Source organism: Hydra vulgaris, chromosome 14 (assembly GCF_038396675.1).
Source record: "Hydra vulgaris chromosome 14, alternate assembly HydraT2T_AEP".
Taxonomy (NCBI): Eukaryota; Metazoa; Cnidaria; class Hydrozoa; order Anthoathecata; family Hydridae; genus Hydra; species Hydra vulgaris.
Genome location: NC_088933.1, coordinates 30,855,195 through 30,874,932, shown reverse-complemented (window position 1 = coordinate 30,874,932; position 19,738 = coordinate 30,855,195). Strand labels below are relative to the sequence as shown.

Here is a 19,738-nt window from a genome sequence, read left to right as displayed (position 1 = left end):
ATATATTAGTACCAACAACTTCATTACTTTTTATAGTTTCGAATAGCTTTTCAGTGTATATGTTGTATAGCTAGGGTGACAAAACCGATCTTTGTCTCACTCCTTGCTTAAGATCAAATGAGACTGATTATTATTATAAGTTTTACATAATTTTTTACTTTAAATTTTATTCAATAAATTTAAGTAACATTAGTAAACAAACAAATATACAAATAAAATAAACAAAAGCTTAGCAACATGTTTAAAGTTGTTTACCTATAGTTTTGACTTTATAATTATAATCTGAACTTGTATTACATTGTATTAAACATTTCATGGCGTTATAAATTTAATATGTATTTATACAATTTTAGGCACTCGGTTCAAGTTTTGTGTTTGCTATCAGCCAGATATGTCCAAACACAAATATGATAACAGGAGGAGCTTGGGATTCACTGTTCAAATACATAGTAACTCACATAAAACTTGGAATTCGAATGGAAGCAGGAAAAAACGACAGTTTAAATGAAACTGACTGCTCAAATTAATTTAATAAATTGGCATACATTTTTAAAATTCGTACAAAATGAATTCTGAAGAAGAAAATACAACTAGTAGCAAAAACCTTCAATTTTTTTAATTGATTTTTAGTTTTTCAAATATTTTTGTTGCTATCTTTTTAGTAAGTATCAGTATCTACCAACTATCGACTAATACATACATGCTTTTGTTGCTGGGTTTTTGTTTTTTTTATTATTTTTTACGTTGTATAAAAACAAAACTTTCAATCAAGCAAACAGTCAAGAAAATAAAAATTAAAATACATAAATACAAACTTTAAAAAAAAATATGTAGTGGAGAGCGGGGTTGGTTGTCACACTTTTTACATTTTAGACTGCTCAGCTTTTATTTTTCATCAAATCAATCACAAACTTTGCACGCAAGTAATTTAACTATTTCCGGTAACTATTACAACCATTGTAAAATCATTTATTTAAGACCTCTTCCATGTAACAACCAACCCTACCCACGGGGTTGGTTGTCACATACTACGAGGCTGGTTGTCACATTTTTTAGTATGTTTCAATTGTATTTAAAACTGGTACCAATAAATTTTGTTTATATAATACAAAGAATAAATCTGAATTTTCTGGGAAAAAAAAAAGGCTATATATAGAAAAAAAGAAAATACTATACCGAAAAATGACTTTTATTTTAATATAACACTGATGTTTTTATAAATTGTTGGATAAAGAACACAATTCGCATACAAATTGGTGTAAGCCTGGTGTGCATTCTTCATGAGCCTATTTTTAACAAATTATGACAACCATCCCCATATATTTTGTGACAAGCAATACCTTCTATATAAGTCGCAAGACACCTGTAAATAAACCTCAAAGCGTATGAATTTCATGAGAATTTTTTGTGGATTAAGTTACTCAAAGGAATAAAAAACTTTAAAAATGTACATTCAAAGCACAATAAAGAATTTTTGTTTGGTAAAAGAAAATTTCTAAGTGAGCGAAGTTTAACTTTTTCATATTAAAAACCTATAAAAACGAATAACTTTTTTCCTACACGTTAAAAAAAACTGAAAATTACAGTAAAATGTTTTTTTTATATAACATTACGATTGTATGATTTTAAGGTTCCAAACCTTGTCTACATGAATAATATAATTTTAAAATTCTTTTATTCTGAAGTTATTTTGTAAATAATAAATCAATAGTATAAATTTTGAAATTCTTTTATTGTATTTTGTTATGTACATAATCCCCAGAGTTTTGTAAACTTTACTTTTTGATTTTTTTAAATGATTTTTTAATTTAAAAGTTCGTCATTTTATTTTATTGTTGTAAAATTGCATTACACATTATTTGAATTCTTGAATTTCAATATTATTTTGGTTTAATATAAATTGTTGAATTTCAGTGTTAATTCGACAAGTTTTAAGTGACAGAATTTTGGATTTTGAAAATTTTGTAAAAACACTGCTCCTTTGCTGAAAATTTTAAGTAAAGTTGTTTATACTTTACATTTTTTCATACCACTCTTTCCAGGAGGTTGAAATGTATGTAGAAACTAGAAGGAAAAAATTTTGAAACCTTATTTTTTCAATTAATTATACTTTTTTTTATAACTAAACGACGTTTTGAAAATGAGATGGTTCTAAATTTATACAGATATATTTTTATAGTTTTTAATTATACTTTAATGAAATCCGAAATCTAATCATAAATATTGATAGTCAAGAAAATTTTTTTTTAATAATTTTCCTCAACCAGGGCATTATTAAGGACGTTTTATGATTATTTTTAATTCATTTCTCAAACAACGTTTTCCTCAGAATGTAGTTCTATCAAGAAATAAAAAAAATTCCATTCATTAAATATTAGATTTTTTTATATTTATCGGTTCAACAGATATAAGAACGTTTATCGGTTCAACAGGTATAATTCATTTTGATTCAAGTTGAGCATAAACGTTGGTCTAATTGAAATTTGAAATAGCTGAAAAAACTTTATTTTAAATAGATAAGTAAGACTATATTTTCTGAGTTTCTGAATTAAAAAAATTCTATTTAAAAAAGAAATTATACCCCAAGAAATTATGATTTGCTCAACCAAATTTTTTGTCGAACCAAGTTTAAATCTTTTTTTATTGATCACCATATTCACCATATTTTTTTAGTTTACAAGAATTTTTAATTTTTTACAGGAGACGGTTGATGATCGGTTACCCTTTGTTTGATTTTACTCCTAAAGGCTGTTTCGAAAATTTCACCTATTCTAAAAATCTAAGTTTTATAAAATAGATGGTGTATTTGCAAAGAAGATTTATCTTTAGCGGAAGTTTTATATATTTAAATTCCATGTCAAGGAGTATTTCAATAAGCAGAAAAACCGTTGCTAGTTCTTCGGAACAAACAAATATAAAATAATAACCTTAACAAGATTTGAAAAGGTTTGTTGCGTCTTTAAATTTTGTATGCATAATTCATTTTTTTTAACCACCGCCATAATGTAGAGACATTGACATAAATTCCCAACTCCACCTTTATCTCCTGTAGATTATAGCTTCTGTTTTCCCCAATTAACTGATGAGGCTTATTTCTTATTTTCATCACTTCAACCTGACTGTCGAAAACCACCTCTAACACCAGGATTGATATTAGGGGTCATCCATAAATGATGTCAGTGTTTTTTCTCAATTTTTCGACTCCCCCTCCCCCCTTTGCCAAACTGTCAATTTTTGGCCAACCCCTCGTTATATATGATGTCAGTTTTTGTGTACTCCCCTCCTAAAAAACAATAAAAATGCTTAAAAACCATTAATTTTTTTTCTGTCTAAATTATACATTTATATAAAAGTAGATCTCATCAAATTATATTATATAATAGTCGATATCTCATTAAATAATCAACAAAGCAAATACTAATATATATCTTTCATATAATCTTCCCATGGGTTGTTGAAGTGATCATCGATTGAAACAATAGGTAGTGAATGCTCTCCGCGCTCTAAAAGGATATCGTATCCTTGAGGTACAATCAAATTCGTTGCGTCAACTTCATTTTTATCTAACCATTTAGCAGTTTCCGAACTCTTCTGCAAGGCGATGACTGCCTAAAATTCTGTCTGACGTTTGGCAGCGATACGAACAGGTTGGACCCTTTTGATTAGAGGGAGTTTTATAGCAGAAGAATGGATAGAAGCGTGCTTTTACAGCATAGCTTTAGAGACAAAGTAAATGTTTCACTTTTTACAGAATCTATCAGCTAGGCTAGACTGAATTGATGGACAAAATGCATCATACGGCAATATTGGAAATCCTTTAACATGTCGAGGAAAAATATTTTCAATGATTGATGCGATGAAGATGGATGATGGAAACAATTTATTATTATTAACCAAATATATATATATATATATATATATATATATATATATATATATATATATATATATATATATATATATATATATATATACATTTTAGTAGAAAATCACTTAACAAAATTTATATATATATATATATATATATATATATATATATATATATATATATATATATATATATATATATATGTATATATATATATATATACTATAACTATTTTATATATACTATAACCATTATATATATATATATATATATATATATATATATATATATATATATATATATATATATATATATATATATATATATATATATATACATATATATATATATACATTTAGAAATTAATTCAGATTTTTTATGTAATAAATTTTCTTGATTTAAATGAGTAATTATTTAAATTAATTTCAATATTTTCATTTTGAAATAATTACTCATTTAAATCAAGAAAATTTATTAATAAAAAATCTGAATTAATTTCTAAATGTAGGCACGAAAATAAATACCTCCTAAAAAATTATAAAAACAAATGACCAAATCAAACTATCCCCATTCTAAAGAAATTTATTTAATAAATACTTTCTGTAACTTCCCGTTAACAAAAAAAAAAAAAAAAATATAGTAATTAAAATTTTTTTTTAATAATTTATAACTTCCTGTAAAATATTTTTTTCTATAAATTGAATTTTTATTTAGATTTAGTAACTCTTCCTGATGATCTAGCAATGGCGAAACTTAAAGTAGATGATAAAAGTTAGATAAGTGTTTTTTAATAATTTATTTCATATATATATATATATATATATATATATATATATATATATATATATATATATATATATATATATATATATATATATTATATACGTCATATATATCATTTATATACATATATTTTTATATACATACAAATAAAGTTAATAATCTATATATGATAAAGAGTTGCAATTTAACTATTTTAAATTATTTTTAATTAATATAATTCTTTAATAAAATATTTCTGAAATCAATAGCATTTTTAAAGCTTATTTCATCATAGTGGGTTTATTTATAGAAAACCCTCTTTTACTATTATCCCCAATTCTTCCCTTTTGTTATAATCTTTAATTTTCCACTTTATTATATTGCCCAAGTATTCCCTTTTATTATCCTTCTCCTCTTTCATTATAACACCGACTTCTTTTATTTTATTATAATAACATAAAGTTATTTTGTAGTTTTACTTTTGATTTTATAAACATTTATACTTGTTTAGTTTATTCTCTTGATTTAATAAATCTTTTTATTTCTACCAAACCTGATTATTTTACCTACGAATAGATTCTATACCTATAGAATCTAGTAGTAGGTAAAATATGAAATCTACTATAGAATACATCTCATAATTTATTAGTTAAAACAATATCATAAAATGGATTTTTTTTATTGATAAAAAACACACTCAGATTTCACTAGATATGAGTATTACTGTTCCTTCCCACCAACACGTGTTACTTTAAAATTTTAAAATATAAATATCAGATTTCAGAACAAGTTATTAAAGAAGTTGGTTAAGGGAATGAGTTCAATGATCAAACTTTTTTGTTTAATTTTTTTGGTTTTGTTAGCAATGAGTGAGTTAATGATAAATTTAATTTAATAATTTTAGTATATCTTTGTAATACTGATATCTATTAAGCGTTTACAATATCTACAAAGCTCTTTTAGATATAACATACAGGTATAATCTTTCCATAAAAAACTGTATTTAAGTTTAAGCTATTTTGATTTTATTAAAAAAGTAAATTAGAGACAATATCATATAAATAAATGGTGCTGTAGATAAGCTTGAAGTTACAGTCAATAAGGCTGTCGAGGCTACTGCCTTATTGACTGTAGCTTACGTTTCGATTAGCTGCAGTCAATAAGACAGTGGTAAGAGTATATTTATTATAATGATATATATTTACATCAGTGTCGTAATGTACTTGTTTATTTGATTTTTTTGAGATGACGCTGGTAAGAAAAGAAAACAGAATAGAGGCGTAGATGAAGAAACTCGACGTTATACTGGAAAATTTAGTAACGATAAAAGAAGAAGTAAGAATAGTAATAACATGGTTGAAGGTGTTAAAAATGCTGATCGAGTTATTGGTTTACTTTATCATATGTTTAACGGAATGAGACATGAAGAGGAAGAGTTCTAGAATTAGAATTTTACTCCACAAATATTTTTTTATGAACATGTAATACCGAAAGTAAGATATTATGAGTTAATAAAGTTACCCGGTGACTGATTGATTTTGACACAATAGGTGCTAGATGACACAAAACGCATTTAAAACGTGTATTTTATTCGTTTTAAACGCGTCTTTCACGCGTAGGTAGTGACTAGCTAGCAAGTCGCTATCTTTTTTCCCACTGGGTACTCTCGACACAGGAGTTTTAATGAGTCGTAAGACTAGAGAAATTTTTTTTATCCTGGAATTAAAAAATGTCCTTATTTTGAATCAAAGTTATTGTGATAATGGTTTATATATATATTCGATATTTGAAAAAAAAGTTTTAATTTCGATCTTCTTATCAAAGTATTCGTGTGGTAAAAAAACCTAAAAACACATCTAAAATTAAAAAACAATAGTATTTCTAAATAAAAATCAACAATTCGCTACGCAGGCTATGAAACTTCTAAAATTTAAATTGCTCTGCGCTATCATGTATGTACTAAACATTATTTTTCTTTAAGTGCATCAAATACAAATTACATTAAAAAAATGGTTTCAAATAAAATATGTCAATAACTTTTATATGCAGTGCAATATCCTCGCAATATGATATTTGTTAAGATAATTTTGAAAATTTTTATTTGCAAAAACACTGATTGAAATATTTTTTTTTATTTAAATGTATCTTTTCAAAATTGTGAAAACACTTGTTTAAAACAAATATTTGTTAATTAAAAGTAATAAATCTGCAAATGCAAATATTTATTTGAAAGTGAAAGTCAATAGCTAAAGGTTTATTCGAAACCAAAAGCGAAAGGGGTCTTCCATAAATTACGTCACACAGTTTTTGACATTTTTTGACACCCTCCTTCCCCTCATAACGCATTGTAACATTTTATTGACCCCTTTCCCCCCCCCCCCCCTCATAATACGCAACAATTTTTTAAGCCCTAAAAATATTTTTCAAGCGATTTTAAATATGCTAATATCTATAATTTCTTAGCTCCAATGAGTTAATTAATTAGTACTTTTCCGTCTGTTTTATGTTTTTTTTTCACCCCAATAGTTCCGCGTAAAATTGTATAAAATAGCATCACTATCCTAAACATCATCCTAATTTTAAATTGTTTTTACGATATAAACATGCAAAATTATTAATTTATAAACAAAATTTTCTCTTACGTTATCATTTTAGAGTTGCCGAGTGGTTTACGCATCCGTTTAGTAATGTTGATGGTTCGAGGGATTTCTCTCGATGTCGAGATTTTTTTTGATTTTTTTAGTCCGCTTTATTTTTTATTTTTAGTTACTTTTTTTGTTGCTGCACACTTTTGTGCACCAAATAAATAAAGTTCTCCAATTGGACCATATAAAGTCAAAGTGCAGAGCGTGCACTGTACAGAGACTGTAACAACTGTAACAGTCCGTTAACATGCTGTAACTAGTGTACACATCGAATAAATAAAATTTAGACGCAGTTGATTTTACAATTAACATGTAGATACATCAACTGAGGGTTGTGATTTGGTTAGATATTCTTTTAACTAAAAGAAAGACTTCTCCAGATTTAAAACTTAAAAAAATAAATAGTGCGTAACAAAATTGATGCCCCCTTGTAACAAATCGTAACAAAATTCCCGACCCCCTCCTTCCTAATGCGTCACGTAATTTATGGATGACCCCAAAGTAAACATTTAAATTTAGGGTGTAATGCAAGAACCGAACTTGAGTCAAGTTTGACTTGAAATCTTAAGTTCGACTTTGTCAAGTCAGACTTGAAAAATTGAGCGAATGCGTAAACGAGACTTGAAAATTTCAAGTTCGTGCTTGAGAAAGTCGAACTTGAAAAATAGTCGAGGCGTTGGATTCAGGGCGCTTATCGGTAAATGCACTTCGCAACCAATAGCGGCAAGGGATTTTTTTTTACGGAAAAAACCTTTTACTGAAACAAATTCGTATATAACATACGATCAATATATAAATTATATGACAATATAAATTACAATTTAACTACAGGTAATAGTTTAGTTAATCATGACACTTTTACAATTTTAAAGCTGTAAAAAGGAAAAGATAAAAAATAAATGTGTTAATATAGTCTTCTTTTTATCAAAATGAAAATTTCGTCGTAAATATTTATGATCGGAATTGCTCATCATATAAAAGAATAAAAATTTCAAAATGCATATCCACTATAGACTTTTTGCTTACTTTTTAAAAGACGAATTTTCAGTCAGCAAGAAAAATCATTTTGATCAATATAATGAAAGATTACAAAGACATCGAAGAAAAGAAGACGGATAATGTCTACCTTAAAAAAAAATCTTTGTGGGAAAAAATTACGCAATTATTCAACACCCAAGGCATCGGAATTAAAAGAGATCAAAAAGAACTAAAGATATGCTGGATGAACTCAAAGCAAAAAGCAAAACAATTTGTTGATTTGTAAGTAGCAAATAAAGAAAAAAAGCAAAGGTTATTTTTATAGGCAACTACCCAGTAAACATAAGACATGTTTTAGACATCTAAAAGAAGTCTTGTGTACATTTAGCAAACGTTATTTATATCGAAAAATGTTATTAAAATATAAATTGTAGGACAATGATTTTTATGCCCAAACTGTATGGTTACCAGTAAAGTTTATACAGTGCTGGACTTCTCTCTGTCAGACTTTTACAACATATTTTCTTGTCGATATTACTTAATATAAGTTAATAATATGGGGTTTTTCTAACCAATTCTTTGGATTTTAGTGAAAGAAAAGGAGTTAAACAAAACTGGCGGAGGTCCTAATCAAACTCCTATTCCGTCACAGGAAATTTAATGCGTTCTGCAGATATTACCACCAAATTCATTGAATCTTATTTTGACATCTTTTGGGGATGATGCTATACTGCAATGTAATTTTATTTTTTATTTTATTTTTTAATTTTATGTATCTTTAATACTATTTATTTTTGTATTTTTTTTAATCATATTTTATTTTAATAATTTATCTTTTTTTTATATTTTAATGAAAATTAAGGTTTTTTACAAATACTGACAAAACTAATTATTTTGAACAAACTTGGTTTTCTAAATGCTAAAACTATATATATATATATATATATATATATATATATATATATATATATATATATATATATATATATATATATATATATATATATATATATATATATATATATATATATATATATATATACATATATACACAATTCAAATATGTCATTTATTTATATAGGTAATCCGAACGAGTCAATAGAGATCACATATGGAGACAGGACTTCTGATACTATTGGGCTACTCATAGAAACAGAAAAGAAAACTTTTACTGAACCATTGATACCATCTGGTTCATTAACATATGAAAAGGAACTATGTTTAACATTAAAAAAGATATCTTTCTCTAAAAAAAATTGAAAAAAAAGCCATATAATGAAATTCATGATCTTGATAAAGAACAAATGCATAGACAAATAAAAATAGCTAATATAAAAATAAACTTACTTCAGTAAAAACAACAATACAAACAAAAATTTTAGTTATTCATTTTTAAAATTGCTTTGCAAAATTTAAATGATTTTAAACAATCTGTTGATTTAATAATGATTTTCTGGCAGCAGCATAGCAGCAGCATAGCATAGCGCTTCAGCGCCATCTTCTTCATTGCTATTTTGTGTTTCATTGTCTTCCCAATTATCATTTTCTAGAAGGGAAATGTTGTGAAGCACAAAACAGGATATTATTATGGCTATGGAATTTTGTAATTTTGTTCGTAAGGGAATGTTAAGACAAGGAAATTGTTTTTTTAATATACCAAAACAACATTCAACTGCCATACGTGTACTTCTTAAACTGTTATTGTATCGGATTTCACTTTCATTCTTTCGGTTAGAAAAAGGTGTCATTAAATATTGTTTACAAGGATAGCCGAAACACCTATAACATGAACATGTTGACGAACTTCTAAAACTTCTTTAATAGCTGAGTTTGCAAAAACTCGTGAATCATGAACACTTCCAGGTAACTGAACACAAACAGATAAAATTTCTTTTGAAGGACCTGCAATGACCTGGCAATTCAAAGAGAAAAATCCCTTTTTGTTTCGATATATTTCTGGGTTTTCCAGGGTTTATTATAGGAATATGTGTTCCATCAATTGCTCTGAGTGTTCCATCAATTGCTCTGATGTGTTCCATCAATTGCTCTGATGTGTTCCATCAATTGCTCAATTGCTACTGGGAATCAATGGGAGCAATGGTTGATAAATATAAATAATTTCGTTATCAAAAAAAATTTTAAAGTTTGTATTTAATAGCAAAATGCAAATATCCATGAAAACTTATAATCACCTTTGCTGAATTATCAAAGAATCAGCTTCTGTTGGAAACTTTATGTACTGATATCTTTTGTTGGCAATTTGAATTGAAATATTTTTAACTACTCGACAAACAGGTGACTGATTAACTTTCAGCTCCTCCAAATCCCCTATTACTCTCTAAAAGAGTATACTTAATTAGATCAGATCATACAAATCTAAATGTGAAGTACTTTATTTATTGTTACTTGAGTATATGATTATTTTTTTTGTTGTTATAAAATGGTGTTATTTAAAAACATAATCCAAAGTCTACAGTAAGAATACAATACAATAAAAAGGTACCATTGTCTGATATCTTTTCTTGGAATGAACCAGTAGCATAAAAATGAACCGAAACGCAATAGCCAGCTATTGTACACGTGAAAGAGGACAGCCTCGATTGTTAACATTGCTGTTAATAATGTCATTAGCTAATATTAAAAACATTTCTTTGGAAAATCTGTAGCGCATTTTAAGTTCTATACCATTATAAACTTCTAAAGGATTGGCTTTGTCAATAATATTTCTTGGTATGTGATTTGGCATATTTCTTCTTCTTCTTCTAAAATTCAGCTCATACCGATTCATTTTTGAACGTTTTAAAACAAGTTTTTTAATATTTCATATTATTATAACCACTTCTTCTCGTAAATTCTCTTTTACTCCTTTTATACGTATTACTTCTTTGTGTAACTGCAACTGTTTATTACTAAATGTAATTTACTTTTATATTGTATCACAAAAATGTGCCTTAATCAACAGCCTTTTATAATGCAAGTATGTTCGACATTTCATAATGCTAATAAGCATTTCTAATGGCATCATAATATGGCATGTTGGATCATTAAATACGAGTTACAAGATGTTTTAAAAGACACACATTTTCACAATGTTGGTTTTCTGTAATGAATTCATTGACAAATATACATTGATAAATGTAACCTTCTAAATTAATTACGTATTTATATCCAAATAACTACTTTTCCTTGGTAAAAACTCATTTTATATTTGCAAAGGTTATAATAAGTTATATGGTAATAATAACGTTTTGTTACGCATCAGTAAAATGATAATGGCGGTTTTTTTTTTCAAGTTTGGTTTCAAGATTGGTCTGGAGCAGACTTGAAAAAATGACTTGAAAATTCAAAAATTCTCGTTTTTTTAGTCTGACTTCAGTTCAAGTTCGCTTCATGCATTCTGTTCAAGTCAGACTTCAGATTTGAAGTCTGACTTGAAAATTCAAGTCCGCTTCTTGCATTTGGAAGGAATTTTTGTTTTCTCAAGTCTGGTTTGAAGTCAGAATTGAAAACGGTCTATTTTTGGCGAATTTCAAGTCTGACTTAAGTCGAAGTTCGCTTTATGCATTCGCTCAAGTCGCACTTTAGGTTTGAAGTTCGACTTCAAATTTGAAGTTCGGTTCTTGCATTCCACCCTTAATTTGAAGTCATTATGGCAATATTTTGTAATCGTCCATAGCTCAAACTTAAAAGTTGGCTCATTACTCATATGTCAATAATTGTAATTTTGTTGATAGTAAATCTTAAAAGGTATTTAAATGGCTTTGCGTCTGGGATGTATCATGAGTATAACATTTTTAGTTGATTATTATGTGTGCAGACAATTGTGTGAAATATTTTAGATTAAATATTTGTTTTAGGCACCGTTTGTCTTTAAGTTATTGTTGACATGACAGAATATTTTTTTTAATACAAAAACAAGTTGAACAGAAATGCCCATGTGGAAAAAATAGATACTCACTTTGAAAATAAATATAAATAAAAAAAATTTTCTTCGCCTAATGAAAAGAAACTGCAATTAATTTTGAGAGTTCTAGTATCACACAATCACCTTCTTATGTTATATCTTAGATTCATTCTGGAATAGGATTTTTTTATTCCTTCTCATCAATTCCAAGTCGAAACCATAATCTTCTTCAAATAATTTTACTTCTTAAGTGATTTCTTATTTTAATCAATACTTTCATCTCTTTCACCAAACTAAATTTTTTAATAACAAGCATTTTTGTACAACTGAATAAAGTCGATGCAAAAAGGGTTTTTTTTATCGCCAAAGATCGTTTTTTCAAATGATTGAATCTTGTAACTGGTCTCGGAAATTACGTTATTGAGAACTTCGAATAATTTATAATAATGTTTAAGATTAAGGTAAATTATTCATTCTATATCTCATACACGAATCAGAAATTATTAACGCTCTTCGAAGTAAAGCTGAATTATTTGCATGAGTCCTTTTCCTTTATTTCATCTTTTGATTCTAAACTACGTTGTATCTAACTTTTTACAATCAGTACGGATTGTGATCTTCTCCTTCAACTGCACATAGGTTAACAGTACATGCCGAGTGATTTTATAATGCGTTTGTTTAATATGATGAAAAGCTGTTGGTTTTGAAACTTATTTTAATTTTTATCCGGAAGTAAAGTCCGGAATGTTGTTAATCTCGGAAAGCTCGCTTTTTACAGCACACCAGGAAAAATTTGTCAAAGTGAATCACTTGTGCTATTGTAATATTGTACTAGTGGTAATTTTCATATAAAAAGAGTCATGTATACAAATTTTTTAGGTGTTTTTATAGATGAAGATCATTCATGGAAATATCACATTGGTCACTTATGCAATATAATTGCAAAAAGTATAGGAATCCTTTATAAATCAAAAGGTATTATATTGAAACACTTAACTACATTATTCTTTAATTCAATGTAATATTAATGGCAATGCTACCTGGGGGATTTTCTACAAAGGTAAGTTAAAGCCTTTACATTGTCAGCAGAAGCATATAGAACGTCTTACTATTTTAGAAGATTGTTTTACTCATGCAAATTTCTTTCTTATTTAACATGAACATTATTAATATTTAAGAAGGTTAATGTTTTCAACGTACTTTGTTTTATATTTAAATGCAAAACTAATACCCAGTTTCGTTTAGTGATTTATATTCATATAAAGAAAAAAACAAATCAGGCGCGAATTTAGCGTATTTTGATGTTTGAGGTAGTTAACTTCCAGACATGGAGTAAATTCCAAAACCTAATATTTTTATACTTACATTAAATAAGAACATTTTGAAAAAAATTGCAAAGATTCTGGAAACAAAAATGCCCCTAAATTTTAGTCACAACTGTCCCAAACAAGAGAGCCACAAATTGATAAAACATTTTTTGTACTATTCCTAAATAAATTTATATTCATCGATTAATTCTAAATTTCAAACTATAATCTCTAAGTATTCAAAAATTATGATTGTACAAAGTTTGAACCCTCCTCAATTTGAGGCGGTTACAAATTTTATAAGGTCATAATTTTTGAACTCAAAGAGAAAATTTTACACAACTTAGAACTTATCGATGAATATGAATTTATTTAGGAATACTACAAAAAATATTTTATCGACTTGTTGCTGTCTCGTTTGGGGCAATTATAGCCCCATATAATTCAAGGGCTTTTTTGTTCCCAGATTCTAATCATCACAATTTTTTGCAAAATATTCTTATTTAATATAAGTATAAACATTTACATTTTTGGAGTTTGTTCCATATATATATATATATATATATATATATATATATATATATATATATATATATATATATATATATATATATATATATATATATATATATTTCGAAATAAAAATTTTAATCGTTAATGAAGCTATTATTACTTCGAAAGAAAACTGAACGAAATCATTTTTATTATTGATGACATTTCTATTTTATTGAATATTTATTTTTAATCGCTTCTTAAAATATTTAAATATTATTTTTAACAGAGAAATTTTGATTTTAATGTTATATATAATTGATCATTGTTTGATGTTTAAGTTTTTTCAATTATTTTTCTATCTTGCTATGTTATTTACATTTAACGTTCCAGCGGTTCACGATAACAAAACCTAGTGGTCTTCTATCAGTCTCCGCATTCTTTAAATAGTAGAATTTTGAAAAATGTAAAATCTTACATTTTTATTACTACTTTTATAATATAGATTTAGATTTAGATTTACTTGTAATTCGAATTTATACTAAAGATGAAATATATAGAGAAAAAAAAAAAATTCTTTTATAAACCAAATTTAATGAAATAAAAAAAATTTATTTCTTCCCTAGATAAATTCATTCTGTAAAAGTTCGAGAAGTTGAATAAAAAATTTAATAATAGACGGTATAAAGGAAATTGAAAATTAAACACGGGTTGAATTTGGATCTATGGAGCCTAAATTATTAGAGGAATGTATAGACATTAAAAGTTCTAAAAATGAAATATTTAAAAATTGTTGTTACTTAGAGGTAAAAAAATCTTTGTAAATGAAGAATTTTTTCTGAAACTACATAAATAAGGTTTACGATAGAGCAAGGAATGGTTTACAATAGCGCATGAAAAAGGAACGGGCGTCGTGTAAGTTCGCGATTGTTTCATTTGATAATCTAGTCGTTCACAAATTGACTGTGAAAAAACGTGATGCATTTTCACTAATAATGTAAGTAGTTTAATTGTATCTAATTTTTCTTATATAAATCATATAGGATTCAAAATCAGATTCTAAACAGCACTGCCGTAACTAGGCAGGTGCAACAGGTGCACTTGCACAGGGCCCTTAGATTAGGCGGCCGTGAAATGGAACTTTAAACTGACGAAAATATCTTTCAATAATATCTATTGAATATAACATTGTTAAAGATATTAATTATGACGACGTTATAAATGAATTTGCGCAAATGAAAGCGAGAAAAGTGCAATTTTAATAAAGAAATTTTTAAAAATAATAAATTAAAATATATTTTTTATTTACAATTTTTCCAAAAAAAGGTTAGGCTTAGGGGGCCGAAAAATGAAATTTTGCACAGGGCACTAGAAAAGCTAGTTACGGCGCTGCTAAGCAGTATCTTTAACAAATTAAAAAGACGTTTTTAATTTTAAATATCGATATTCGAAGTATAAATAAAAATTTTCAAAAATTTAATAGTTTTAAGCATGAGTTAAGTCAAAATTTCAAAACAACCAGTTTTAGACAGACCTGCAGCCGTATTTACTTATCTCCGTTAAACTAACGAAGATTTTGTATGTCTGTTAAGAAAAAAACTCTAAACGGCCGGTTTTGAAACGGAGGGAGATAAATGGTATTCTAATCCTGCCGGTAAGCCTCCCTATATTAACCGCTCCGTTAATTTTTTCAGTTAAAGTTTCTCCCTTAGCCAGCCCCGTTAATTAGTTTTTGTGTTGTTTTTCTCAACACAACTCAAATCATCGTCTTTAGCAATGCCAATGGTGTTCCAATCAATATCATTGTCTGTACAGACAATGATCTTGTTTAATTGGTAAATCACAGCCGGTGATCTCTTAAATAATGCTGTGTAGCTGCGTAACTTTTTAAAATTAATTAAAACATGATACAAAACGAAAAATTCTTAGAGTTTATATCTACTTCACACTTTGTTAAATTTTTTTTTAATTTTATATTTATGCCTTAACCCTCTTATAAGTTACACATTTACTCATAACTCTACTTTCTTCAATTTTTGAAAACGGAATAAAGTATTAGAACTAAGTAATTTTATTGTGACACATTTCAAGAAATTGCGATCTTCTTTACCGCACCAGAGGTAAAGAAGATCGCGATTTTAGAAGCTTTATTCTCCGAGTGTTAACTCCAAAATGAGTTATGTCGCTGTGTACTGTTTCTTTTCTATTTAAAATATTGACTAGTTATTCAAAAGAAAAAAAATTTTTAAATGAACTTTTCTTAGGCTAAAATGAACCTTTAGTAGAAGATATAAAAAAAACGTTATTCAATTTTTTAATTCTAATATTATTTTATTTAATATCCTAATATTCTTTGAAAACCAAAAAAAAAATCAACAAAATTTTAAAAACATCTAAAAAAATAACTCAAAAATAAAATTTAATAAAAGGTGCTACCCACAAAAAAACATGGACATTTTTGTAAACAATTTGGCGCAGCTTCCTCTGATTATACTTAATATGGTATCAACCGAAAAAGTATTATATAACCTCTACAGAACTTTGTCTTAGAGCATATACAAAGCTTTATTGCCCACTCAATCCATTTTTTGTTGCTACAGTCCTGTAATACAAGACTGTGTACATATCATATAAAGATATGATCTTACTGTGAATGATTATGTAATTTGAAAAATGGATTGGTAAAAAAGATAAAAAAGACAAAAATTAAATTTGAAATTTCAAACTTGTTCCTTTTAAATAGCACTTGATGTGTTAAAGTAAAAAATTCATTTTTTTAAGATCATTTTTTTATTACAAAATGATTATTAGAGTGCATAGACAAAAACCTATGCTGCTAGCTTATCCGCAGCATAGAGATTTTACCAATTGCTTGTTATAAAATACTTCTTAACACTTGCCTGTTTTAAAAATATTATAAATTATTATATAAAATTCACATACAACCTAAAAAAAAGTTTTATAAGTTTAGCATATATTATTCATATATACTATTAATATTTACATATATTTATATATATATATATATATATATATATATATATATATATATATATATATATATATATATACACATATACACATATATATATATATATATATATATATATATATATATATATATATATATATATATATATGTATATATATATATATATATATATATAGACATATATATAGACATATATATAGACATATATATATATATATATATATATATATATATATATATATATATATATATATATATATATATACATATATATATATTTAAATATATATATATATATATATATATATATATATATATATATATATATATATATATATATATATATATATAAATATATATATATACATATATGTATATATAGCAGGGAAGGGTAGGGGAAAAAGCTTACTCCTACTCTGCCGCCCTATTTCTACGCCAGTGTGTATATATGCAGAAGAATCCTTTCAAGTCGTACCCTGGAAAGTCGTACTTTTATTAATTCTGACGGATATTCAATTCCCCTTAAACTTTCTCTTTAATCTTACTATAAACTCAACCGTTAAAGTTGCAACCTGGCTAAGTTAAACCATTCGCTTACGCGTAATGTTTTATGGGGTTCTTTCGGCGGAAATCTTCGTCTAACTGGAACTTTTATCTTGAACTGCATATAACTCCGTATAATTACAAAACTTCCAATACTTCAATAAATATTCTGAACTTTGAACGCTTGAAAATAAAATACCTTTGCGTCAAATATAATTAAACATTTTAATTGATGAACATTCTCCTTGAAACCAACCATAAATTAAATTAACTCAAAAATATCAAAGAACATAGGTTTACTCTACAAGGTAAGACCATTTTCGTCATAAAATAGTCGTTATATTATAAACTACGAATTTTTAAATTTATTTTTTAACTCAATATCAAAAGCGCATGCGTAAAATAATATTGTTAACGCTCTTTATATATTGTAAATATGTGTGGAGGATAAAATGAGGATATTTTTGACAGTCAAATCTGTTTGAGCACTCGCATCTACTAAGTTTTCATAATCGATTGTAACACTTTCTGAGACATTTAATTCACTACTTTTAAAATTATCTATTTGAAAATCTACATTCGAATCTTCAGAAGAGTTTAAATCAGTGATGCTGTTTCTACAAGACATAATTATTTCGACTTGTTACCAATGAATTATTTTTATATAGACTAAAGGCATGTAAATATTATTTGTTTTTGAAATATATAATAATGATTATTGTAAAAAAAAAAAATCTCATGAATGCCTATTAGGGTGGTTTTAAAAACAACTTTTTTTGAAAATGACTTCTGGCACCCCCTGAATATGTTGTATATAATAAAAAAATGCTGCATTTAAAAATTTTTTGAATAAAAAATATTTAAAGGGGTTGCTACCGACCCTAGAACATTAAATAGGTCACTCATACTATTACGGATGCAACAGGTGCAGAACTATACCAAGTATTGAAAACAGAGCTTGAACGCAATGGTTTAAAAAGGGAAAGAACCGCGAGTGAATCCTTTGATGGAACAGCAAACTTGCGTGGTGATTATCATGATGTTCAACGTTAGATTAACGACGTTTCACCAAATGATGTATACATGTGGTGTGACGCGAACGTTGTGAATTTGTCTGCAATAGATATTCTGGAAAATTTAATCGCTGTGAAATATTTAACTGGTCTCTTGTAGAGTACAGTAACCTACATTAACGATTCTCGAAAACGAATGAATATTTGGACGGATATTCTCATTGGACAAGGAGTTGGATCTGGGAAACTAAAAAAGATTACAAAAAAATTGATGAAACACATTGGCAGTCAAAACTTGTGGCGCTTGAACAAATTCTTGACAATTGTGATGCTTCACAAGCGGAATCGTTCTATGCTCTTTTGCAAGCTTTTAATTGTATTAGGGTGTCTTCAAGATACGATGTAAAATCAATATTCGAAGCCACAGCACTGTATGACGAATGGTGTCGATTCGATGTGTTCTTGAAGCCTTTCTTCTTCAACGTGTGTACACCATTTTACGACAAGCTTCCGTGTGTTTTCAAACAAGAAATCTGAATTATTGAAGTGCTTGAAATATGGTAGAGTCGCCAAAACAAGAACCGCAGACAATATCTTTCGATGATGTCTATTCTAAGACGACTACTTTTGTTATAGAAACCATCACCTTCCTTGATGCTAGTGAACTTGATTCCAATGTTGAAACAGAGTTATAGGAACGTTTCTCAGTTAACAGGGACATCATTAGAGACGTTGCGTGTTAAGATCCAAGGCGTTTTAGAGAAATTGTTAAAAATGCCATTCCAGAAAATAGTCTGGCAAAAATTTCTCAACTAACTAATCTTTGTTCTGAAAGATTGCTATCTGAACTCATGGCTTTGCTATAAACTTTGATAGTCTCTCAAAAACACCACAAGATGAATTAACAGTGAGTCCTAGTGACAAAGATTCTGAAGAATCGAACTCAGTCTCAGAGTTGGGTACTTCAACAAAAGCTGAAGAAAATGAGATTTTTAGAACTTTGAACGTTGTGTAAGGTTTTGTAAAATGTGTTTAAAATGTTTGCCATTGTATTTTACACAAATATTAAATGCAACTGCTTATTCAAATCTGTTTCTGGCTTAAGAATCACTTTCACTTTCGTTCTCACAAGTGAACTGTGAACGGACATTCAATTAAACGGACATTCAATTAACGGACATTCAATTAACAGACATTCAATTAAAAATCGTCGAAACTAGGCTGCGTTTCTCAC

At 27.2% G+C, this 19,738-nt stretch overlaps 1 long non-coding RNA gene across 1 annotated transcript; it reads left to right on the top strand.

Annotated features, from left to right (window-relative positions):
- The first annotated feature begins 5,163 nt into the window (after positions 1-5,163).
- Positions 5,164-6,162, top strand: LOC136090651 (uncharacterized). Its single transcript, XR_010643601.1, has 2 exons — positions 5,164-5,499; positions 5,876-6,162. It is a non-coding gene; the product is annotated as an uncharacterized LOC136090651 (long non-coding RNA).
- Positions 6,163-19,738: the final 13,576 nt, after the last annotated feature.